General features: G+C 53.4%; 1 long non-coding RNA gene across 1 annotated transcript; it reads right to left on the bottom strand.

Moving 5' to 3' along the window:
* Positions 1–834: 834 nt before the first annotated feature.
* Positions 835–19445, bottom strand: LOC138060938 (uncharacterized). Its single transcript, XR_011134445.1, has 3 exons — positions 19421–19445; positions 12114–12443; positions 835–2614 (listed from the first exon to the last, which is right to left on the bottom strand). It is a non-coding gene; the product is annotated as an uncharacterized lncRNA (long non-coding RNA).
* Positions 19446–24989: the final 5544 nt, after the last annotated feature.

The following is a 24989-nucleotide window of genomic DNA, read 5'->3' as shown; positions in this document are numbered from 1 at the left end:
AGGCGAAAGTCCGGCAGAGGGTATCAAGAGGAGTACCAGCTAATGGAGACTTGGACACGTGTAAGGGCATTGTGCAACGCACAAGTAGGATCCTGTTGGAGTTACCATTCTCCATACGATTCTCCTGTTGGAGAAGAAATACATTCCAGCTGGAACAAGCACAGAGAACGGTTCCTGGGATGTTCAGAGGAATGGAAAGCCTATTTTATGAGCAAAGCCTCTAAGAGTTTAACTTGCTCAGCCTAGGAAAACAAAGGCGGAGAGGGGATACGACTGCTCTAAAAATACCCCGGGGAAGCGGGGGAAGGAGGCAGTGCAATAAAAGAGCTATTAGGCAAGAATGAAGAGCACGACTGATCTGTGCTGGACATGTAGGCTGGAAATTAGACATCTGTTTCTAACCTTCAGAGGAGCAGGAACAGCCTCATGATAGGAGTGGCGAAGGCAATCAAAGTGGAGATGGACCTTGATCACGTACCGAAGGAGTCGTACAGCGGGACAGGCAGACCGTGACAGCTCACGGGCTCCTTCCCGCCTCTGGGATCCTGCGGAGATCAGATCCTCCTCCTCCGACCAGTGTCCTGTCTCTCCCTCCTCTCCCCCCCCACACCAAATAAGCTTGTCCCACTTATTTCCAACTAAGTAGATGCTCTCACAAGGGAAGGGGAAAGATACCAGGAAAAGAAAACTCCTCATTCAACGTTGGTGACTAGAAATGGATTGCTCAGACTAAAATGCCCAGGGGTTTCCAATTCACTTCTAAATTTGGTATGTGTTTTTCTCCTTCAGGAAATCTTAAAGCTTCCTCTGTTCAGCAAAACAAGGGGTTGTTTTAAGGTTTATTTATACACACACACACACACGTATGTGTGTATATGTGTGTACATATATATATATATATATACATAAAAAAATATTTCTAGATGGTCTTTCATGGATCCGTAGGAAAACAGTTTTAGAACTGAATTAGCCAGTGATCAAATGCCTATCAGAAAACTTCAAACAGCAAGCCAAAAACTCTCTATCAGAAACAGCCCGCCGAAAGAACAATTTAGTAGAGAAGGGATCTGAAAGATGAGGAGCAATATGCAAGCAGTAGCCTGTGCCAAGAATCTCCAGGGTCTGCAGACCCTTAAAATGCCAGACAGACAGGAGCAGAAAGGCAGCCTGAAAAGGTGGAGAGGCATGGAAAACTCGGTGTGCAACAGCGTTAAATACAAAACTCAGCTGAGTAGAAAAGAAAGCCAACGAAAACCAGAGGCACCAGTTAAGCATCCTGCACGCTGTATTCCTCAGCGAGTGAAGTCTGTGCAATTTAAATCTGTACTCCCTTCCCAAGCAAAGAGGTTTTTTGCAATCTGGGTGTCACCAGCATATGAATAGGCGTCTGGGGACCGCTCCGGAGAGCAGAGGTCAAAGTTTCGTGATGTATCTAGTTGTCTCCCTAATGGCTGTTACTGATTATTATCCATAGAAACAACCAACGTCTCAAATCCGCCTCCCCCTCTGCGCTAGCCCCTGGCCACCAAGGAGAAGCGCCTTGATCTAGCATTCAAGCTTGCAATAGGGAAAGACACTAAGTTGCTGAATAGATTTCTGAAAACACGGTGGGTGGGAAATGGTAAACAGAGCTGTGTAACGCCTGCATAGCAGTGATACCTGGGAGCACAGTGCTGGGAATAACTACTAATAAAATGCCCCCCAAAATCAGGAGAATATGAGGGGAAAGAGAGAAGGGAAAATAACCAAATCAGCATTGCTATTTAATCACCTGAGTATAATCACGGGAGTATATCCCCGGTGCAGAAGGGGCTGACAGCCCCAGGACAGACAGAGTCGAATGCACGCCGGTGCAGCCTCAGGCCGCCCAGCACCGTAGCGTAGCCATTGCAGTGACATGGTTGTATTTATGATACAAGGTGCTGCTAGTCGTTTGGTTTCTTCATGGCACAAATGAAGACATGAAACAATGCCGGTGCGGAAACTTCATGTCACGTCTCCACTTTCGCTGCCCCATTGAAGGGCTGGCCCAGCAATGCTAATGCTGTTCTCGCTATTCCAGCCAGCCCTGCGTGGTAGCTGGCCGGCATGGTCAGGTGAGCAGAGTCTTCTCAGCTAGGCCACCGGGAAGCCCTTGAGATGGGGACTGGTGTGAAGAAGCTTGCAGAAGCTCAGAAGAAATCCCACTTGGGTGCAGGTTTGGAAACAGTTTTGGGTGGTAGGGAGGTCCTTGCTTCCTCTGAAGCCATCTCCATACGGAGATAACGGGCAGTTTAGGCTGGCCTCGCAGATGGCATTTCACCGCATGAGTCCTCACCCTTAATGTCGACTGTTTCGCAAGGCTGCTACAGCAACCCCTCTTTCTCCATAAAGCTGGACAAAAGGTTGCAAAGGCAAGAGCCTCCCCAAGGCATTCGGGCTCGGTGAAAACTCAACGCCACAATTTTAAACACAAAAATCTGGAGGGGAGAACCAGAATCCAGACGAGGGCACTTGCCTAAAAGCATCTTGATGCCGTTAGGCTTGTGCAAGCCTTATTTATTTTAGATTAGCATTCATATCATCCTAATCATCTACCAGCAAGTCCTCACGTTGAGCAAGAGGGTCTTCACACCTGAAAAAGAAGAAAAATGTATAAGTATAAGGGAAAGTACCGACTGTGTTGTCTATAATCAGGCCATAGCACAAACCAGGTCAGCAGTAACTGCATTTACTTCAGGGAAACGGTAACAACGTGATACCAGCCCCTGCCAGGGACGTCATTATTCAATTCACAGCTAAGTCACCGAGCAACAACGAGCCTGTCATACGCTGAGTTTTCTCACAGGTACAGCACACTGGGCTTGCTCTGGGATATACGAAGGGAGCAGCATTAGGAAATCAGGGCTGCAGTGCTCAGCGCAGCTGGCACTGGGATCGCCGGCATTTGGTGGGAGTGCAGCTACATCGGACTCACCAGAAAGAAAAAAAAAAGCCTCTCTTTTCTTCTGGAGCACAGCTAAATTCCCTTCCTCCCATTCTCTTAACAGATGTCAGCAAAACCATGAATGGCTGCAGCCCCATGTTTGGCTTGCAGCTTTCACACTTAAGGCAGAGCTGGCCTACTGCTTCTCAATGCAGTTCTGAAAGGCGTTGCTTTTTCAAAAGAAAAATAGAGAGAAAGAAAGAAACCCCACCACCCTCAAATGCTTAATAGTAAACTCCTTCAAAAGAAAACTTGCTTCAAGCCAAAAAAACATTTGCCGAGTTTCAACTGAATAGGAACTGTCATGATGCCATAATAAATATCTCGATATGGGGGGTTCAAAATGAGGATGCGGAGGCAACTTTGCTCTAAGCAGTTCAAAAAAAAAAGATTATATATATATTTTTTTTTCTTGCAGAAAAAAAATCAAGCTACCCCAAGGAGACATTTTATTGTACTTCAGCTTAAATATATACATATATATATATATGTATATATAAATAAATGTGGCACATAGCACTGATTTCTGAGAGCAATACCCAGTTTTCCCTGTAACCCCAAATGTTGCTTGTGCCGGCTGTAGGCATTGAAGGGGCTCCAGCGAGGCTGGTAGCGTTGGAGCAAGTCCTAAATCGTTCCCATGAGAACCGAGTCCTCGTGCCTTCACCCAGAAGGAGCCTACCTGCCCCGGCTGCCCGGAGGCGGCGCACAGCTTTTCACTGCTCAGGCTGGTGCATCAGGTGGGATTAGAAAGCAGAGCTTTGGGTGCAAAGCATGAGCACATCAATGCTTTCTCAGGGTCAAGTTTGGACGCTTGTTTTGCCAATATTCGGAACGTAATTTAGGCATTAAAGGAAAAAGAAAACACGGCCACCATGTGGTAGCCTCGCAGCCCCAAAGGTTGCTGCATCTGCTCAAGGGACGGTGGAGCTGTGCTCATATCCGCCAGGAGTCCTGGCCCACAACCAGCAGCACGATTGCAGCGAGCAACAGCTGTCCTTCAGCCACAGGCAGAGGAGCACAAACAGAAAAGGTGGTTAACGTCAGCAAGGAGGCAAAGATTAAAAGAGCGAGCCCAGTCCCTCATTTGAAACCCAATACAAATAACACAGGGCCCAGGAGAGGAAAGTCCAACAGCCTTATGTCTTTTTAATTCATTTTCTTTCAGGAATTCTGCCTTAAAGCGCAAGAATAGCTCACATGGAGCCCACCTTTATTTTCTCTCCACCAGCTCAATGCCAGATGGAGCCCCGGTATTCACATCGCCACCGGCGGCCAGCCCTGCTCACGCTGGGTCTCCCGCCGCGACCCGGAGGGAAGAAAAATTCTCTGCGGGAAACGACCAGAAAAGCAGGGGCTGGGGGGACCCCGGAGCAAGAGGGTCCATGCTCCTGAATCTCGGCCCCGGAAAGAGGGAGGAAGAGCATAAAGCAGCCTGGGGAATAGGTGGGGAAGAGGGCCGGAGGGGTGACGTGCCGCCCGCCCGCTCCCGGGCAGCATGACGGTGCGCTGTCCGACGCAGGTCGTGCTGGGAGGGTGCAGGACGGGAAGGATGCTCGTTGCTCCAGAAGAGCCTGCATTTGGCACAGAAGCTACAAGTTAGCTAAACTTGTCCAAATAAAGACAGAAAAGCGACTGAAGTTGTTTCCCCAGCTTAGGAGCAATACGTTTCCCTAGGATCAATTTGAACATAACAGGTTGCCGTGTTCAGAGCTAAAATTAATCTTCCACCAGGAGAATGAATTAAAAAATGAACAGGTTGCTGCATTCACTGCTAAAAATTAATCTTGTGCGGAGAGCTTCCTTCCCTACTTTCCAACTGGCCACCTTGCTTTCATTCGAAGAAAGCCCGAGTAAAAGTGTTTCCAGGTGGTTCTGGTTAAAGCAAACAGAGCAATGAATTGTGTCCCTGTCTGGTTTCATGGCAGAAGGTGGAGGGTTAGCCAGAACGAGAGAACCGCTGCCACTGAGATACAGCGGCTGGCCTAATTAGGTGGAATTGCTAATAGCAATTCCACCTAATTAGATAATTAGATTAATTATCTAATTAACTGAGATTGTTGTTAGACAAAGGCAGGTAGAGCCTCAGAGGTGATAAGGAAGACATCAGGGCAAGGTTATTCCATGATTTATATTGATTTCTGTAACAGTTCAGGAACTCCCATGGTTCCCACATTTATTTACCCTAGTCTGTCTCCTCTAGGATTGTTTAAAAGTGATTAATGCGGGAAGAGGGGGGCTATGTTTTTAAAGAGAGAGAAAAAAAAAAAAAAGAAATTCCCCCCTCTAGTTCACCCTGGGTGCAGCTGAGACCCCAGCAAAGCAGAGGGGAGCAGCCACCCCGCACAAGGAGGATGCCTTGGTAGCAAGGGCCACGCGCATCCTCCAGACCCTCCTGGCTCAATTTTGCCCCGCAGTCCTTTTTGGCCACCCAGATCGTCCGTCTGTGGCAAGAGGCGTGATGTGCGAACGGGTTAAGCACTGATACTGAACGGTAGCTGTGGTCCTGGTGGATTTTACCCAGTCGCTTGTTCTTCACTTGCAGGAATGGTGGCAACCACAAGCCAATTAGGGAGGCCTCATTGGGGTAGACACGGCATAAAAGTACCACTAGAGCATCCTGCCCCTGAGACCCTACAGTCCTAAATACCCAAGGGCTAACGCAAGGCAGATTTGTAAGCTCAATAAGCCAAGTCCTCCTCCATCATCTGTTCTCCTCATGCGGGCAGGGGGCTAAGATCAGGTCTGGTCGAGGCAGGAGGAAGGAGGCCCTGTCCCTTGCCCTCTGGCTGCCACAATTGCAGCTGCCTGCTTTAGGTTTTGCCCCGATTGAGTTAGACCCACAGCCAAGTGCGGGATTCGGGAGGCATGGAAAGGCGTGCAACCAGAGTGACCCTGCCCTTCCCATCTGACAACTATTGTTAGATGCCTCCTGGAATTTGACCCACTTTGGGAGTTTCTGTTGGTTTTTCACATTCCATTTGTCCTTTCTGACTAACGTCTTGCACTCATGTGTCACAGCTCTGGCTCTGCTCCCTGTGGTGGATGTTCAGATTGCCGTAAAAAGACCCAGCTGCTGTATCCCACTGTGTTTAAAGCTCCTCAACTCTGAGCAGATCCAAGACGCTACCCACACTGGGTTTGAGGCATGCTCTCCACGTGCCAGCTCCACCTAGCATCCTCCCTTCCAGCAAGCTCCCCTGGCCCAGCCAGCTAATTAATCCTGACGTTACGGATGTTGCGCAGTGTGTACACACTCTCACAACACCACCGAATATGTCAGCTTTGTAGACTACAACATAATCTTTGCACAGTCCCATAACAAGTGCAAACACAGAGGAGCTCCTTCCCGAGTTTCTGAACCCAGCTGGTCCCTGCTCAGGCCCCAAACATGAGAGTATTTAGAAATCTGGTGAGTAAAATATCCTGAGCGTGGGGCCAGCTCTCTTGCCTGCCTCCCTGTAGGAATCCTTGCAGATCTGTTGCGAGGAGGAAGAAAACAGTTTTCGGTTCTTGCTAAGAGTTCAAAGACAACTTATGGTTGGTTTATCTTCTCGAGCTGGGTTGGTCCCGCAGCTCACCCAGCTCCTTCACACTACAAATGCCTCACCATCACTTCCCCTCTCTTGTCTAACGGTTCCTGTGTCCCTCTGAGGTTTTTCTTTTACATGCCCTCATAACACCCAATTTCTTTGTTCTCAATACCTCAATACCTATGTATAGTAACTTAATGACTGTTATAATAGCTCCAGCCTCCCTCCGCAGAGGTGCAGGAATAAACCTGTCTCCCAGCTCCAGAGACTACCTGAACAGGTCTATTACTGGTCGAAACAGAATCAAGAAAATTATTAGCATCTGTCGCCCTGCTCCAGTGAGTGTGCGCTGGCATCCCTTGAGCAAGGCGCTCCGTGCCCGTGCCTTAGCAGCACCCCAGGCAACAGGCTGGAGAGCACAAGTTTTATTTTGCGCCTCCGGTGCCGCGCTGCACCGGGCAGGTCGTGCCCACCCCAGCTCAGGGCATCACCGACTCGCCTGCCCACCCACCCCACACCCCAAAAGCCACCTTCACATGCTCAAGTAAGAGAACTTCCTCTATCCTAACAAAATGTTTGTGTCTCCACAGGAGTCAAAGGGTTGCAAACACAAACCAGCTACACAGCTGTGAGTCCATCTGTTAAGAGTATTGGAGCAAGTGACTTTCAAAGCCAAGAGACACTTTTTACTAGAGTTTTTCCCCTGTAGAGAATATCCCCACAACTCTTTTGTTATATCGTGATATTAGTAACCAAGAGAGCTTTCAGCGTTTTCGTCTCAGAGCATTCAACGAGTTCCGAAAACCCGTCTCAGGGACGGAGCTCTTCAGCTGTCTGCAACACGGGCTGCGCCGGCGAGGGGAAGGCAGCAGCCTCGCTGCAGCCCCGGAGAACTGCGTCACCGCCGCAATACCTCCCCCCAACCCCGGCATTTTTGGTTTCCTTCAAAACCTATCATCAGTGGGCTGGGGCTGACCCTGATCAGCCTGCAGGATGGAGCAAGACCGCAGCCAGATGAGGAATGCCTTTAAGTCATGCCCAGCAGCAGACTTGTGATCCCTATCACAAAATCTGGCTGTTCGACCGCTGCTCTCACTCAGTTCGACAAGTTTGCAGGAGCAGGACTCCGAGAAATCAGGTCACATAACTCTAAGTTGAAGGGCTGGTCAATCACAGGGGCTAACGGAGTTCATGCGTTGATTGTATTTGGCCAGGGTGGGCACTTATTTCATTTTCAGGGCTGGGAAAACAAGCAGCACTTCTGCGTACACCGCAGCGGCCAGTCCACCAGGAACGGCGAGCAGGCGGCGCGTTGACGCTCCGCAGCAGAAATATCGATTTTCACGCGGCGGTCAGGTCCTGGGAGCGCGGGGAATCGGTGTGGCAACGGGACTCTTAAAGAGGTCTGGTGGAGATAATCCCTTTCTAGGGCTTCCTCGGCATGACTTCAACCCTTGCCATCGCTCCGTAACTTCGATACCGCACCGAACCGTAAAGGATCCCCGTGAACAATTGCACAAAACTACCGAGGCTGGAAAGCAACGTTACACCAGCCGAACCCGGCCCCTTTTCTCGGTCGCCTCTCGCCGCCCCCATCCCGGCCGCAGCATCCCCCTTCTCCCGGCCGCATCCACCCCCAAGGGCCAAGTTTATCCCGGTGCCCCTGCCCCGACTTAGCCGGAGGGACGCTGGGGAGGGATTTCGCCCGTTCCACGGCACGTTAATCATGTTACTGCAGCCAGCCGAGGCGGTTCCCAGAGCGCCCGCCGGAGAAGCCTCCCGGAGCCGGCGGGCCTCGCAGCCTCGTTTCCAGCCTGCCAGAGGTTCTTTTATTCATTAATCATATTTGCTTAATAACCTCTTATCTCTCCAGCGGAGGGAACTGACAGGCTCGCAGACGGTAATTGGGGCCGGCGAAGCAGAAGAGGAGCTGGCCGTACCGGCGTTTCGCGCGCGGCCCGGCTCCGGAGGGATTTCCTTCCCAGCCTCACCCTAACGGCACCGGGAGTTGGGGCGCGAAGCCCTTCGGACGTCACATAGCCCCTTCCGACGGCAACGCTCCCTCAGTCTGGCAGCAAACTTTATGGCGGCGAATTTATGATGTTGGAGGTGTGAGCTGCCTCTTGACTGACAAGCCCGTGCTGAGCAGCAGCCTGTTTATTGCAGGTAATTACTGATGATGTCAAGGACAAAATTGCCGAGAAGCTCCTGTATGCAGCCTGTTAATTGTACCTCTTTCTCCCACTAAAAGTTTTGATAGGTGTAATCCATCAAATATGTTTTACGCAACTTCGCGGTGGCTGACTAAAGGCCAATTTTATTGCTTTAGAAATCAATGGGAACAGCACTGTTGGGAGTAGGAGAAGATCCAGCTGGCACTTCCCATCTCTGATATCGGCAATCCCGTGTCCGCGTGCGTGCAAAGGGAAAGTGCGAACTCCAGAGCGTGCGTGTTTCTGCTGCTCTTACTCCCTCTGTGTCTCCTGTCTCTGTCCCAGGAGTGGTTTTCGCTCTTGTGCGCTCTTAAAGCCTCCGAGATTAGCACTTCTGCTGCTGCAGCATGGGGTCTCGCTCCGTAGCCGCCGTTCTGGGACTTCCCTTTGATTATGCTTGCTGAGAATCAGGCTTTTTAAACATCCTGTGATTACAGCACCGACAATCTTTAACTGGCACATTTTCCCAAACTCTCTGCTGTTTGCAAAATGTTTATCAATCAGCCCATGGCTCCCCAGTCCACCTGTTTCCATACAACGTTGCCTGAACGTCAATCCCGGAGCAAGGCAGAACTACACTCCTCCTGGCATCCCAAATGGCACTGCTACATTTCTTTTTATTTTCCCATGATACTGAAGAGTGATGATCGGGGAAAGGAATTGCAGCTGGCAAGCGCTGTAGCTAGAGCCTGGCAGAGGCTGCATCTCTGCTCACTATTACCCACCTAAAACAGGACTCAGTGTGTCCCAGAGAGGATGGGCACAGCCAGACTGCAGACTGGGCCGGTTGCAAACCAGCCCCGGCTGGGCCACCTCCTTCTTCTAGGCAGCGGTGACCCGCTCAGCAGCTTGGTACCCTGAGGTCCCACCACCTTCGCCAGGCACCAGGTGAGGCCCCGCGGCTGGCACGCTTTGGCACTTAGCTGGCGTTCGGTGTGCTAAAAACACCACAGATTCCTTGTTGATCTTCATGCTGACCGCCTGGGACGGACAACAAATTGCATTAATTTCCAGTGTGCAGCCGGGAAGATGAGACAAGACAGGCAGCGAGGGACACCCGCGGACGGCATGGCAGGGGGCACAGCCCAGCGCTCGGCAAGGCTCTCCGTAGCTCATCGGCCCTCGGAGCAGCAACGACGCCAGCAGAGCGCGACAGCAACATCAGCGCGCGGCCCATCAACGGCGCTGAGCCCGGCGGAGGCCCATGTGCCTGGGCTGGGGTCACTTCTCTCTCAGAGACGCACTCCCGAGGTCCCTACTCCGGAAACAGAAGATTGGGGACCTCCTGAAAGACGTGTACTGAAGTTAAGGGAGAACACACTGACGAGAACTTAAGGGAATTAGATTGAGATACTTTAAAAAAACCAAACCCAATCAGGTGCCCAGGGCGAGCAGACACCCTCCCAAGACCAGGAGACTGAAAACTGCCTTGGCTATAGAGAAGAGCTATAAATACAGCCAGGCTGGTTCTGGCAGAGTCATGATGTCATTTAATAACATTGCTTGAAGGCTAATCGCATATTTTAAAAGTAAACTTAATATGCAGTAACTATGAAAATGTTACTTCTTAGGTTACAGGATTATAAGAAAGAAAACTGGTCTACGCTGTACGTTAATGTCTGAATCGACGTACTAGAGCAATAATCTGCACTTGGTCTATCTGTATAAACCTGCTCAATATTTCAGTAGCTAGATATTTTTGCCTGGCTTCTCAGAGCGAAAAATACACTCATTTATTTCCCTGAAATAGCATATTATGATGGATGCCACTGCCAAGCTACAGCTAATGGATGTAACATGATGGAAAACATCATTATTTAGGTGTGGGAAACTGTTCTTGAGGAATCCAGTGTCTGCAGTAAACCCGCGCTCCTCGAACCTCAATGCCACAACACGGTTCAGATGTGGATTTTAAAAGTGAACATTTCTAATTAGTGCATCACAAAGCCCTGTCAAAACACCTTTCAGCAAACGGTAATAACGCGTGCCCAGTTAAAAAGGCGCACGGGGCTCCTGGGCGGACGCCTCTGCCCTCACCCCACAGCTTCGCCCTGCCAGCGGTGGCTCTTGGCACCTTCTGCCTGCGAGACAACGCAGCCGGCAACACCGAGCCGGCTGCTGTTGCCGCACCTGTGAGAGGTGTCTCCTGCGGGCTGTAGGTTTCCCATGGGCTGTAGGTCTGCTGCAGGCTGTAGGTCTCCTGGAGGCTGTAGGTTTCCCGTGGGCTGTAGGTCTGCTGCAGGCTGTAGGTCTCCTGGAGGCTGTAGGTTTCCCGTGGGCTGTAGGTCTGCTGTGGGCTGTAGGTCTGCTGCAGGCTGTAGGTCTCCTGGAGGCTGTAGGTTTCCCGTGGGCTGTAGGTCTGCTGCGGGCTGTAGGTCTCCTGGAGGCTGTAGGTTTCCCGTGGGCTGTAGGTCTGCTGCAGGCTGTAGGTCTCCTGGAGACTGTAGGTCTCCTGGAGACTGTAGGTTTCCCGTGGGCTGTAGGTCTGCTGCGGGCTGTAGGTCTGCTGCAGGCTGTAGGTCTCCTGGAGGCTGTAGGTTTCCCGTGGGCTGTAGGTCTCCTGCAGGCTGTAGGTCTCCCTTGGGCTGTGGGTTTCCCACAGGCTGTAGGTCTCCTGTTCACTGCAGGCACCTGAGGGCTACGCTACGGGGAAGAGACGTCCAGCACCAGTAATAGATGCTACCTGCTACGCAGGGAAATTGTAAGCTCCCCGGTGACAAATGGCACAGGAGAAGGGTTTTTCGGCTATTGCCCGCAGGCACACGAAAAGGAGCCATCGAGGCACGAGCGCTGGGTAGAGAGCTGCACCCAAGCAGCCCGGCTGTTACGTGACAATTCACTGGCGACTTGAGCTGGGCCAAAGGCAGGACTCTCCGCCTGCTGCGGGCTCGGGAACGAGCCTGCCTAAGCCTGCCCAGCCGGGAGCGAGGCAGCCCAGAGCCCCCGGGGCCCGGGGCCGACCGCGAGCGCTCGGCACCTCCCCGCAGCCGAGGAAGCCCGTCTCCGGGCTTGCAGCGAGGGCTCGCGTTCGAGCGCCTGCAGCTGGCTCCCAGCAGCCTGGCAGAGGCGCGCGCTTCGGGTGCTTGACAAATGCTCCTTGCTCTCTGTGAACGGCTCTGCTGTGTATCAAACTTGCTGCTAAACCTGCCTCCCCCAGCCTTAGCAGGGCCAGTCCTGGCCGTTTCTGCCGTGCCCGAATAACAGGCGCTGCTAGTTCAGCGCTCGCGTACGCTGCCGGAGGAGCGCCAGCGGCTCCCGCTGAACCCGGTCTATTTGAGGGGCAGGTGTCCGAGCGCTCGCTGCCCACCTTGGCCACCTTTCCAAGGTGCACGGCACCCGAGGGCTGGGTGCGCGGAGACGCCGTCAAATCATTCCTGCGCTCGAACAGGAGGGGAAACCTACCTGCAGCGGTGTGCGCTGAGCCCTTCCGGTCGCGCAGAGCGTTAGGGCTTGGACGGCATCAGAGCAACCACCAGATCCCGCTGCCGGGGCGGAGGAAAGCAGTGTTTGCAGCGGTTACGCTTCCCCTTCCCAGGCGAGCCGGCTTTGGCTGGCACTGCCAGCCTTGGAAAGGGAACCGGCAACACTGTCTCCCGTTACCCCACGGGGAAATTAATGATCATCAGCTCGTGCAAAAGCTCCAGCTCCTGGGGCCACGTGATGGTCACCGTCGTTTTCAGAGCTCGTCCCTAGTTCTCCACGTTGCCCAGAACAGCTCATTCCACGTGTACCCTTAAGGAGCAGAGAGCAAAAGGAATAAAGCAGCCAAGTCGTCCTTACCGCAGATTCCCAGCTCCTAGACCCCGCTCGCGACTTCTAGCGCCCGCTGTATACTTGTAAGCCCTTGGCATAGCCCGCCCGGCCCTATCCCCAGCCCGGAGAACGGCACGTAGCTACCGTTCCCCGGCCGCGTCGCCCCCTCCAGCCCCGCGGCCGGGCTGCAGGACGGGGTTCCTCCAAAGATGCCGCCGCGCTCACCGCCTTGGTCCTCTACGCTTTGGCCCCAAAGCGCCCAGCTGAGACGACTCAGGCGTCGAGACGGGGCCGAGGGAGGCACGGCGGCGATGCCGTGGGGCGCAGGGGGCGACGCCGCGTCCCCCCCGCGCTCCCCGCCGCCCCCCTGCCCCGCCGCCTTCCCCTCCTCCGGCTCTGGGGGGGCTGAAACCCTCCTGAGATATGCAAGACCCGTGAGTCCCGAGTGTTGATATAATGATTACCGTGTTTGTTATGTTAAATACCACTATTTAAACAAGCAGCGCCCTTAAGCGCGGTGTTTGGGAGCCCGTGTCAATATTAGCTTGGGAGCAGGGCAGGACAGATAAGCTGGAGTGTGTCAGGACACGGCGGTATCGGCCGTCGCCCGCGTGCAGCGCCAGCAACGTCTTGGACTTAACTTTCAAACAACCTTTGATCGCTCGCCCCAACTGTCTCGTCGGAGGAGGAGGAATGTGCCTCTTCATAAATAACGCTTGCTTTGATGTGATGCCTTGACTTTTACGCTGCTAGGCCTGGACTCGGAGCAGCTCTGAGCACCCATCCCAAGCCCCCGCCTGCTGCTTTTCCCCTCGCCAGAGCGTGCTCCAGCCCCGCCGGTATCGCCGGGGAGGAGGCGCGCGCCGCCGTGCTCGGCCAGACGCGGGGAGGACTCATCAGGGGCTGCAATTTAGCCGTGCACTTAAGTGATTTGCTGAACTGGAGCGTTAAATGGGAAGCAGTGATTTCTTTTAACTGCCTGTAAATACCAGAACTTCTTCTCAAAGCTGGAGCTATTTTTTAATGACTGGCGCTTAGCTATATTGAAGTTTAAAACCCTGCGGGGGAGCGGGGGGAGGACCCTACTCCTGCACATGGGTAACACAAAAGCAACGTTTCTTGTCCATATGGAGAACATATTGGCTGAACTCAGCTACGGATTGATATCTCCGCTCGTGAGATGAGACCAATTAAGTCACTGCTGGCATCGCTGGCGGTGAGTTACGGCTCTCCGTCCCGAGGACGAGAAAGGTCAGCGGCCCCGGGGCCCCGAGGGTAGCTCCGGTCCCCCGCACTCACGTGCGATGGTGGTGAGGGGTGCCCGGGCACCCGTGCGCATCCCCAGTCCCGCGCGGTGCGGAAACGGCGCTTTCCTACCCACCGTCTTCCCCGGGGCGCAGGGAAACGTGAACTGTAAATCATGAATCTTGCAATTTAAGCAGGAAAATTAATCGGAGGTGTTAAGAACAGAAAATAATATCCCCGTACTAATTCAGCAACGGGCAACGAGCTTTCACTTTGTGCCCACGCTTCCTCCCATCCTCGGGGTCCGGAGCGGTGGGATCCGGCTGGAGCCAAAGTCCCCGGGATAAGGCAGCGCCGGTGCCGGCGGGGAGAGCGGGGAGCCCCGCGCCGAGCCGAGCCGAGCCCCCTTGCGCAGCCAAACCCCGGGACGGTTTCTCCTCCCTGCTCCAGCCCTTTCCCCACCTGCGGCGCGGCCCGGCTGCTTTTGACCATGTTTAAACCCTTGCGTTTAACCTGGAGGAGCGCCAAAGAGCCCAGCAGCTCCCGAGCCGGCGGCGCGCGGCCATCCTGCCCGCTGGCGCGCACCCAACGCAGCCGGGACGGTCCTGCCCGAGCGCCGCAGGGCATTCCCGAAAACGCGCCGGGCTCGGCCTCGCCTGCTTGCAAGCACGGGGCCGGCTGCAAGGGAAGCACGTTTGCTCAGAAACCGCAGCAGGACCTTAAACCCAGGCTTTGGGGAACATTTCCTGCAGGCAATATCCATGTACTTTGGCCAAAAGCAGCGCGTAGAAATACCAGCACGTTAATCCACTGCTTTTCCACAGGCATCCGGGGTTTTGCTCGGGGATATCCGAGTGCTCACACTGTTCCTCGCCATGGAGACAGCCGCTCGGGCCCTCTCTGCCTTAGTCCTCCTCCAGCTTTGAACAGCAGCCTCTTGCTCGAGCTGCTCTTTCCTAAATTCAGGTCCAGAGTAAAAGCCCGAACCTGCCCCAGGGAAGCCGGGGAGGTCTCGGCGGCTCCTTCCTCCAGCAGTCACCTGCCTGCCTGCTCCTTTCATCTCTGATCGATAAAAGGACATCACGTTAAAAACACAAACCCCCCTCGCAGAGATTTTGGAGGAAGGGAGCTGAAGATGCGCTCTCGGGGCTTACCGACCCTGCAGCGGCAGTTGGACACGTGAGCGCCTTGCTGCATACGGCCCCACGCGGCTGCTTTCTCAGTACTCACAAGTAGGAAAAACAACAAAATCCAAGGCAGCCCCCAAAACGCACATGTGCGTCAGGTCCGCCAGGGACACGGCTACCAGGGCCGGCACAGCCCAGCGCCGCGCGCGGTCTTCTCCCCGGCTCCGGTGAGCTCCCCTGAGGCTGCCAACGCCAATTTGGGCATGTGTCGTTATCCCGGCGCCACAGTCTCTTTTACTTGCTCCGCTATGAAAGTTTTTCTTGCTGTCGTACAGATGCTTTTCCAAGCTAAAAATAGGGTTATCGTTTTACCAATCGAGGCTGTCTTGGATTACGTATTCAAGGAGTGCGATACAGAGACATGGAATAAAGGTTTAATGAATCACCAAATTGAATTCTTTATGGGCTAGCAGCATGTTTCTGAATAAAACAACAACTTAATGTCCTGGGTGTCGTGCTTTACAAACTGGGGCCTAAACTTATCTTATACAAAGGAAATTATAGAAGCAATCATGGGAGGTCTTTTATTAGTATGTCTTTTCTCGCCAGCACAGAGTAGAATACGAACTGATTGTCAAAGATTTTTTAAGAGCCTCTGATTGAAGAGCTGATCTCCGAGAAGCTGCTGGAGTAAAATAGGAGCCAGCAGCTGCTCCATTGAACGTCGGTCAGCCTGCAGCCCCGGCGGTTTGCTCACTAACTGTTTTATATTCCTAGGCACATCCCTGTGTCACAGCGACGCTCGCCCGCACCTCCCTGCTCACGCAGAAGCCCCGTTCGCAAGAAGTTAAGCTGCGATTCTTAAAGCGCATACGTAGGTCCTGCAAGGTCCTACCAGCGTGGGCTCTGCTAATTCGGAATACCCCAGTAGTTTCCGACCGCGATGAATCCTTTCTTAAAGGACATACCGCACAGCATCCTTTCCCGGCTGGCCGAGCCAGGAGAGCCGCGGGCACGAGCCGCGCGGGGCACCGGGGATCCCCCCGGCCCGTGTCCCACCAGGGATCTGGGGCTAGAAACCAAGCGGCGGCTGGGGGCAGCACCCTGGAGGCCAGGCCCCCGCGTCCTCCCTCCGCCGCGCACCCGTCGGGAAGGGAAACCGCCAAGCAGAGCCAGGCGGGAGGATGTGCGCTGCCCAGCTCCGCGCCGAGACCCCCGCGATGAATCCCGCCGCCCGGCTTCGCTGCTGGGTTCAAGGTGCCGCCGACAGACGCCGCGCGACGCGCCTGCGCCGCTCTCCTCCTGCCCTCCCTGTAAAGGAGGGGAAGGAAAATAAAGCGGCTGGATGCCGGCGGCACCTTCCCTGCCCCGGGCGCCGCTCACGCGCCTCGCAGCCTGTTTACCGGCAGCCGGCGTTTGATGCTATCCTTGAAAGACTCCCAGAAGTTCACAGACTCCGTGCTTAGAAGGAGCAAAACCCTTTCCAAAGGCATCGCTTAAAGGCTTACGCAGGAACAAAGCTAAAACGCTTTCTAATTATTTAGTTAGGCAGCGGCTAAATTAGCCGAGCGGAGCCATGACCCGCTTCAGACCTTCGCTGCAAGGCAGCGAGACGAGGCACGTTTCGTGGAGCTGGAGCACCGGCCCGTTGCGAGGCTTTAGCCCAGGCAACGTTAGGTCCCCCGGGCAAAGCGCCCGCTGCGACCGGCAGCATCCTGCGGGACCCCCTCGCCCTGCGCCGCCGAGCGGCTCCGACCCGCCCCAGCCGCCGTTTGCGGAGGGTTTCGCGCCCTCTCGCCCGTCTGCCTGCCCAGCCGGCCGACCCCTCTGCGCCCAGGCCGGCAGCGCTGCTCCGAAACTTTTCTTCTTGGCGGTCCCGCGAGCGACCGCGCCGACTCTCCCCGGGCGGCTGCAGGGGGAGAGCGCGGCTGTGCACCCTCGCTCCCGATGAAGCCTTCGCCAAGGCAGAACCGGCTGCTTTTTTTTTTTCCCCCCCTTTCACGTTAGTAAAAATCTCCTGGATCCTGCCCAAGATTTGAGGGTCCAAAGCTGTCCTAAACCAGACGGGGGGCGCGAGTTGGTTGCAGAGACGGAGGGGAAACGGAGGCAGCACCCGCTGTGGCAGGGCTGAAGCCCTCCGCAACACGAGCGGCTGGGGCGGGCGCCCCTCTCGGCGGCGAGCGCTGGCGCCCAGGGCAGCGGCTCCCTGCACTGCCCTCTTGCTCGCACACCCGCACCTCGCGGGGAGGCAGAGCACGCTACTCTTGCCGAGGTCCCTGAAACACCAAAACAAGCCTCGGGGAGCTGGGTTCCAGCACGCAATTCCCCCATCGCTGACACGACAAACGCGACAGCGGGGAGTCCCCGCCGCCTCCGCCCGGGCTGGGGAGCTGCCTGGCAGACGCGCGCCGCGAAGTTGGGGCTGGGTTTCTGAGCCCCGTAGTTATAGCAACAGGCGCCTGAGTTCGTAGGCGCCGGTTATGCAACGACCAGCGGCACGTCGCAAAGGGGAACAAAGGGCTCGTCGGGAGCCCCGTGACAAAAAAAAGACGCCGGGGTCGGGGTGGGCAGACGGCTCTCGGGGCCGGCGAGCGCCCGCCGCTGCAGCGCCTCCCCGAGACAGCGCATCCGCCGCGGAGGGCCCCGAGGGCAGCTCCTCGCCTTCGCACCACGGCCCGCGAGCCCGCAGAGCAGCCAGCCGGCGTCCCCTCTGCTCGCATAGACCCCAAAACATTAAATCACTACCGCCGGGAAACAACAGGGAAGCCCGCTGCCCTCCGTGGAAGCGAACCTCTCCGAAGCGCCCGGCCAGCAAGGCGCGCCGCTCTCCTTAAATCACGCTTTGCCGACTTTCTGCTATCCACAACGAGCAGCCAGGCTACAGAGCAGCTCCCCGGCCGCCAACGCGGACGCCCTGCTGGACAGTCGATAGCGATTCGGTGGCGTGCTGGCACTTGGCCGGCGGCAGGGCAACGCCTTGGCAGGAGCAGCTCCCGGACGCCGGGCTCCGGCTGAAGCAGCGGCTCGGCCCCGGGCAGACCTTGCCAGGCCAGCACGGCCGCGCAGCCCCGAGAAATTCATCGGAAACTTCAGGAGCCTCCTGCCGGAGCCCAAAAGTCCTTAAATACGAGGCGCTCACCCGTTTTTGGAGCTCCTTCGCTCGGCGGCTAAAGATGCGGTTTGGTCTGCACCTTCACCTGGGCACCTCCTCATCCGGCCTCGTCTCTCTTTGGCCCGTGCGTACGGTGGCGCTCAGGGATGAAACCTGCTGCTTTCTCCTGCTCCCCCCGGTCTTCAGCGGAGACTGAGGATTTCATCTCCCGAGCGACCACCACCGCCAGGGCCAGCGACGGTCCGCACACGCGTGCGAGACCTTCCCGGCCGGCCCTCGAGCTCCCGGCAGGCGCCTGCCCCGACCCCGCGCAACGGACCCGGGGCGCACCCGTAGCGAGAAACGCGGACAGCAAGCGCGTTGGGGCCAGGCTCCTCACGCTTAAACTTCCTCCCGGACTTAGCCAAAACAGTCCGGCTCCTGCAACAGGAAAGCAGAGGCCGGCCTTCCCGGTCGCTGCGCACGCACATCACGCTGCGGGAGGAGTACAAGGCACGAAAAGGGCAGCTGACCCTTTCATTAGCCTGGTTACCCACAGAAACGTAGCGAGATACTTGAACCAGCCACCAAAGCGTACTCGAGAGCTGGGAGCTCACCCTACCTTTCTGCATCAGCCCCAGCGCCCGCTGAAGCCATGCGTTTTTATGCACGGACCTGCACGCAGGACCGCAGACGAGGGGAAAGCGGATACACCGAGTAGCACCAGCTACCGTTTAAAACGAGCAGAAAGCTTAAAACAGATTGGAGCAATCTTGTTGAACCACAAAAACAAAAGCCCGTGGCATCTACGTTTAATGAGGAACACAAATCGTTCTTGTACATGAATTACAGAGCGTGCCAGCAGGGCTGGCCTGCAGCAGGCTCGGAAGGACAGCGTACCTGCTTTCAGCCGCCCGTCAGACCCGCTAGCCCTGCCTGAGGAGCACCACAGCCTCTTCGCCACGCGCTCCCTTCCTTTAACTCCTTCCCGTCACCGCTGATATTTGAACTCCCACAAATTCCTGCCCCTTCCCCAGCTGGGTGCGCTGCCGCCCAGCGCCCCGGACCTGCTCTCGCTCACAGCCTGAGCGGGAAGCAAACCCCAGCGGGAGAGCAGGGGGCGAAGGACATGGCTCTTTCCCCCGGGTGCCGTCGGTGATAAGAGGAGAATTAAGGCCTCCAATGTATTTCTAATGGCGAGGTTACGAGAGGGCATTTTGCAAGCAATTGAAGGGTTAGTAAAGAAACTCAGCCAGGAAACGTATGGAGCCTCGTTCCCTTTTATCTGCCGAGCGCATAAAGTTTGCAGAATCTCTGTTTAGGTTAGAAGGAAACCGCGGCAAGAATTATATACGCTGCACGCGCGCTTATCGAGAGGGAAAGAGCTGCGCTCTCTCAGCCAGCTGCGGGCCTTCGCCGAGATAAAGATATCCCCCTGCCCGGCAGCGCCTCGGGATAAATCATGCTGTCCTCGCTTTGCCCTCACGCCTCACCTCCGCTCGGCCCCTTCCAGTCGTCTACGAGAGCCGGGACGAAGGAGCCTATCTGTGCCTGCCTCCGGCGGCGCGAGGCTCTCCCCCAGCCCGCGGAGGCGGGGAGCGCTTCCTCTGCGACGCGAATCGGCCCCGTTCAGCTCTAAACGCCCCGGTCTAGGTACCCTCCCGAGACGGTAGGCGCACGCGGCCGTCCTAACGCGCCCGGCCCGACAGGAACCCCGCGGAAACGGCCGACGTTGCAAAACCGCGTCGCCGGCCGACCCTCGCCGAGAGCCCCAGCGCCTCGGCGGGAGGCAGCGCCGGCTGGCACGCGCCCTCCGCTCCGCGGCAGCCCTGGGCCGAGCTCGGTCCGGCCCTACGCCCGCGGCGAACAGGGCTCGTTACTCCCCATGGCGGACGGGGCTACAAATCCGCTTGCTGCAAACGCACCCCAGGGCCCTGCGGCTAGCTCTTATTTAATATAATAGAAATATCGTATTAAAGAGCCTGCAAACGGAGCTGGCTAGTGGCAGACACGTAGCGCAAGGCCTGCAATGTCTGCTGCTGGCCAATGCCACCACGTCATGAAAAGTAGCGATGCATATACCCAAAATCCCAGAAAATCTATTCTTTCATGTAAGCACCATATATACACCTGGAAAATAAAACTGCATGTGTGAAATAGAACAAATTAAAATTCAATTTCACCTATACCAAATAGATGCTATCGTCAGTGGAAGGATGGTAGAGATATATTGGTACTAGCATAATTCCTTGGTGAACTTTTATGGACCAATTGATAAAAAATATTCTCATGAGAGCAATGCACATTATTTCTAGAGCGCCAGTATTTTACTACCAAGTCGGCGCAGGGACGTGCGATTTACACAATGAAAACAGAGGGCTACCTAGACACGGGTAGTGCAAGCCTGAGTGCTCCGTTGGGAATTTCCCCCTGGAATCAATGTACAACATCTTTGTTTTGCCTGCAGAGAGATGAGGATCTGAGCCAGGATTTACGTGGATCTCTCTTCTTTAAAAATTAGCAGACACTTTTAAGCAAGACAAAATACAGTGCAATGAAAAACAAAATCCACGGCAGTCCTTCGCCTCTTCTTACCATTGTCTTAAACACCTTCAGCAGAGCAATTTTTTTCAGTACTCCGTGGGTTCATAAAAATGAACATGAAAATCTAGATAAATATATCTGTTTGCCTCTTCTTTCCAGGTGCGTGCCACAGGTTTGGATTCTTGCACAGAAATAAACCGCTCAGATAAGGCCAGCTCTATCCGCTAACGGTGACATTGAGCCTTGCACAGAGCCGTAGGTCCGTGCTGCATGGCGTAGAGTTGTCTTCAAGGTTTCTAGTATTCGAGGATCTCAAAGCACTTTACAGATAGTAGCAAATGCATTCCTGCAGACTGCTTGCCCTGATCAAGCTCTAGGTCTTACAGAAATCACTCACAAATGGTCCCTCATGGGACAGATGATGTTGGCTCAGACCCCTGTAGGTGATTAGTCATTATTTGCTTATGGAGAAACAGATGGAACTTGCACTGTTTAAAACTAAAATGACATTCATTATTTTCATCTTACTGAGTTCAGGGGTAAAAAAATCCAGTTGACAAGAATTTGGCTCCGTCTGGTGCAGGCCAAGATCGTATGCAGAATTCAGAAGTGACACCCGTGCATCTGCAAGGCATTACTGCTGCTCGGCAGCATCCAGAACGTGTTTGCTATATGCTTAAAGTACTAAGTTACTTCTGTATTCTCTGGGGACACAAAATTAAAAAAAAAAAAAAGAAAACGAACACCAGCTTTCTGAGCTTGGCAATCCGGTGTGGTTTCTGAATTCTTCGAATTCACAAGTCGTATCTGTTTGGAAGAAGGCGCATTCATTTAATTATTGTAGTTCACATAGAAAAGAGCATTCAGAAACCAGACCTGAAAAAGCACAGCAAATTTGCCCTGAAACATGGGAATCAGGAGGTAAACGATAACATTCTTGCATTTTACTACCCCCGTGCTGTCTGTCTGCGTTCTGCTGACTCAAGCAAATCGCAAAGGGTCGTGACTCCAAAGATGCTTTTCTACATAAAGCATGATTCACCTTGTCATTTACTGCAGCAGGAGCAGCAGAGATCAAGCTTTTTACCTAGGGCATAAAGCGGTCTGCAAGTCAAAACCTCTCACCCTCCGCGATGAGGAGGGAGATAAGTCACTCAGCTCTTCGTGCGGGAAAGGCTGGGAGGGAAGGGCTGTAGGAGGAGATATTTACTGTGCCTCGGCATTCACCTGATTTTTTTTAATTTGCGCATCTTCACATTAACCCATATCACAGCTCAGCCAACATTGTTTTTGCATAGATTCGTAAGAAAAAAATTCCAAGATGGTTAAAAATATAAGAGTTAAACGTGTGGGTTTTTTCCATCCCAACATCGGATAAACAGTCTTGTTTTTTTCTTTTTCTTTCAAACACTAGGAGTTTCATGGCCTGCAGGAAAAGAGCAGTTAAGTTCTTCAGTCCGCAACGAGGCTGTAGTTTCTAAGTCATGCATCGTAACTACATTTTAAACATTCACCACGAGTGTCTCCAAGGCATCGCTTTCATCAGCGAGGCCCAGGTCCCGGCAACTTTGTGCAATTGGGATAGACGCCTCTACGCAGCAGGTCCCGCTGGCATCTGCGGGGAAAGCTGACAGGACCAGGGCTGGTGTGAGAAAAAGGATCAGAATAAGTCTCCAAGGAAAAGATGCTAAACATAATGACTTCATTATTTTGAGCGAGTACGGTACTAGTCACTGCAATCAGCGCCGCTATGTTTTAGCCTGCTCAGCATTTTTGTCTCTACTCAACTTTCTGTAATAACATATGTAACTATTTTATTAAATTCTAATCCAAATGCAGACTAAATAAAAACCCGATAGTGATACTGAGGTCTAATTAAAGACAAAAACATGTTACTGTCTTTACAGATTACAAAACTGACTTCATTTTCCTTCACAAATTTATGTTTGTGCACACCAGCCCACCAGACTTTTTTAGGCACGTGACCCAACGCTGATCTGCGAACCGACGGGAGGGATGAGGCGCCAGCAAGACACCCCAGGGGCGATACGATCAGCCCGCTGCTTAAGCAGGGGGTAGCAAGTTCAGATGAACGCGCGTTTCGTTTTTCTGATTGCTTGGTGGGCTGCATGGATCACATCTACGTTCCCGGAGGGCATTTCCCATGGCTGCCGACGGGCTTACCCTTTTGCTTCATGCTGTTCACTAGGGTTTTCACCACGAGGGCTGATCCGCCAGAGAGTTCTCTTATTTATTTGATGTTTTCAACAGCAGAAATAGCTGCTGCTTTTCATACATCCCCCAGCCACAGATACAGAATTTAACCTCCGTGGGGAGGCAGAGCCCGTTAGTACTTACTCTGGTACCGAAGTGCTTCGGAGAGCCTATCGTGCCCCCTACAACGCACGTTTTGCCTCTGCCTGCGTAGTAGGTCTCAGGGTTTGTAACTTGACTCCATTTAGGTCCATCAGATCCAAATCAGTTTTGCAGCTCCACGCATGAAGGTCACACGACGCAAGGCCGGAAGTAGAGGATTTCGGGGCTGCCTGTGCCATTTGAAAGCAAATGCCCTTGCGGTGCAGGCTACAGCTTGGCGCTGCAAAAAGCCGACCTGTAAAGAAAAGAAAAAAAAACCAAATAAACAAAAAAATGGGTGCAACCAGACACTTCCTAAGCCCCATAGCGAGCAGCAGCAGAGCCTCAGCCCGCGGTAGCTCTGTTAACGGTACCGGCACTAAAGGGGTTTGCACCGGCTGAGACTCAGACGCGATGCACTTACGCTCCCCTGCGAGGTTGGGGGGTTTCTCTGGCTTCTCAAACTGCAGCAAACACACACAAAAACGTGCCCTAGTCAATAATTTATCATACTGAGATGGCAGCATAATTAAGTTACCAGAGGGCTTTGGGCAAATATCTGGTAGCATAAGGTGCTATGTGCTTTTGGCATGAGCTTTATTTAAACACATTGGATCAATTTGAATCAATCTGACATGTGCACACTTCAGGGCATGGCTAGTTTCAAATCAATTAAACTCCTTATGACTTTATGATTAGAAACCTGAGGTTATAAAACATTAATATAAAATCACAGTTTATAAAGTGAAAAATAAAATCCCAGCGTAATGTTTCATGAAGATCACAGGAATCATTATATAAGCTTCATTAAACAAACAAGGTAAGGGTAATTAGGCTGTAAATTGAGTACAGTAGTTAAAAAAAAGAGAAACTATAATTAGGACGTGATGGCCACTTAAACAAAAATAAGGAAGTATGGCTAACTGGTTCCCTTCTGCGCGATTTCAAACAAAAAAGGTAATTGATTTCTTTATGAGACAGTGCCTCCAAACAAAGCCTTGAGCGATAAAAGTTGCATGCGGCAAATGGCTCTAGGACAAGCTAGCCACAAAAAAAAATGGCAAACAGGAAAAAAGAACAAAGCATACTGCTGGAGAAACAAGATACATGCAGATCCTGCACAAAATCCTGCATGAAAACCTAGATCGTGTTACGGCCGCAGCTCAGGTGCTCCAAAGACATGATTCAGCAGGGCACGCGGGCAGGTGCTCGGGCACCCTCGGGGCCAGGAGCACGTCTGCATGCGCTCACCGCGAGCGGCACGTGCGGGTGCCTCTAACCTGAACAGGACGGGAACGCGCCTTCAGCGCCTGGCTGGGGAGACGTGAATTCACGCTGGGCCTTGAGAGCGTTTCTGGACGGCGGCCCGCCAACGGTTTTTCCCTTCTTGTGCATTTCGCGTAGGCAGCGCCGAACTCAGAAGCGCTGTCCCCAGCTCAGTCACCTTTCGTCAACAAAACCCCAGGTGAACCGAACCCTTCAAACAAGCGTTCAAGCTGCTGAAGGAACACGAAAGGTCTTCCTTCGTCTCCGGCTCTGCACAAGTTACCCAGCTCGACCAAAACCATCCTGAATACGACAGCATCTCTTGGGCAGGTTCAGGCCAACGTGCCTTTTCAAATGCTGTATGAGATACTGTAAGTGATTTTCCTTTAGAAACACGGCTATGATGTCACATGCGTTTTTATCTGACCTACCCAATAAAAATAGGTTAACTCAACAAGTGTTCAATTAAAAAGAAATAAATAAAAGGCTATTAGCTGCTGCAGAAGGGAAAATGCAATGGGCTTTCCAGATATCCCCCTCGCTGGGCTTTCCCGATATCCCCCTTGCTCATATCAGGCACTAATCACCCCCTATAGCACTTGGATGTTTGTGCCAAAGGACAGGATCCAAAGTCCGCTAAGTTAACAGAAAAACTCATCCACTTCAGCGGACTTTGCACCAGGCCCAGAGCACACAGGAATTATCTCCTGCTTTTTGTTTCAATCTGATAGAAACCTAGGACGGTAACGCATAGCTTTTGTATCTGAACCCTTAGCCGCGTTCCTCACGTCCCGCCGGACATCAGTTTGAAGACGTAGAGGGTTTAAAGGAAAAAAAAAAAAAACCCACACACACATAGCGTGGGACGTTGCAAGGGGTGATCGCCCCCGGCACCGA

This window comes from Struthio camelus, chromosome 14 (assembly GCF_040807025.1).
Source record: "Struthio camelus isolate bStrCam1 chromosome 14, bStrCam1.hap1, whole genome shotgun sequence".
Taxonomy (NCBI): domain Eukaryota; kingdom Metazoa; phylum Chordata; class Aves; order Struthioniformes; family Struthionidae; genus Struthio; species Struthio camelus.
This window is presented reverse-complemented; position numbering and strand designations above follow the sequence as displayed.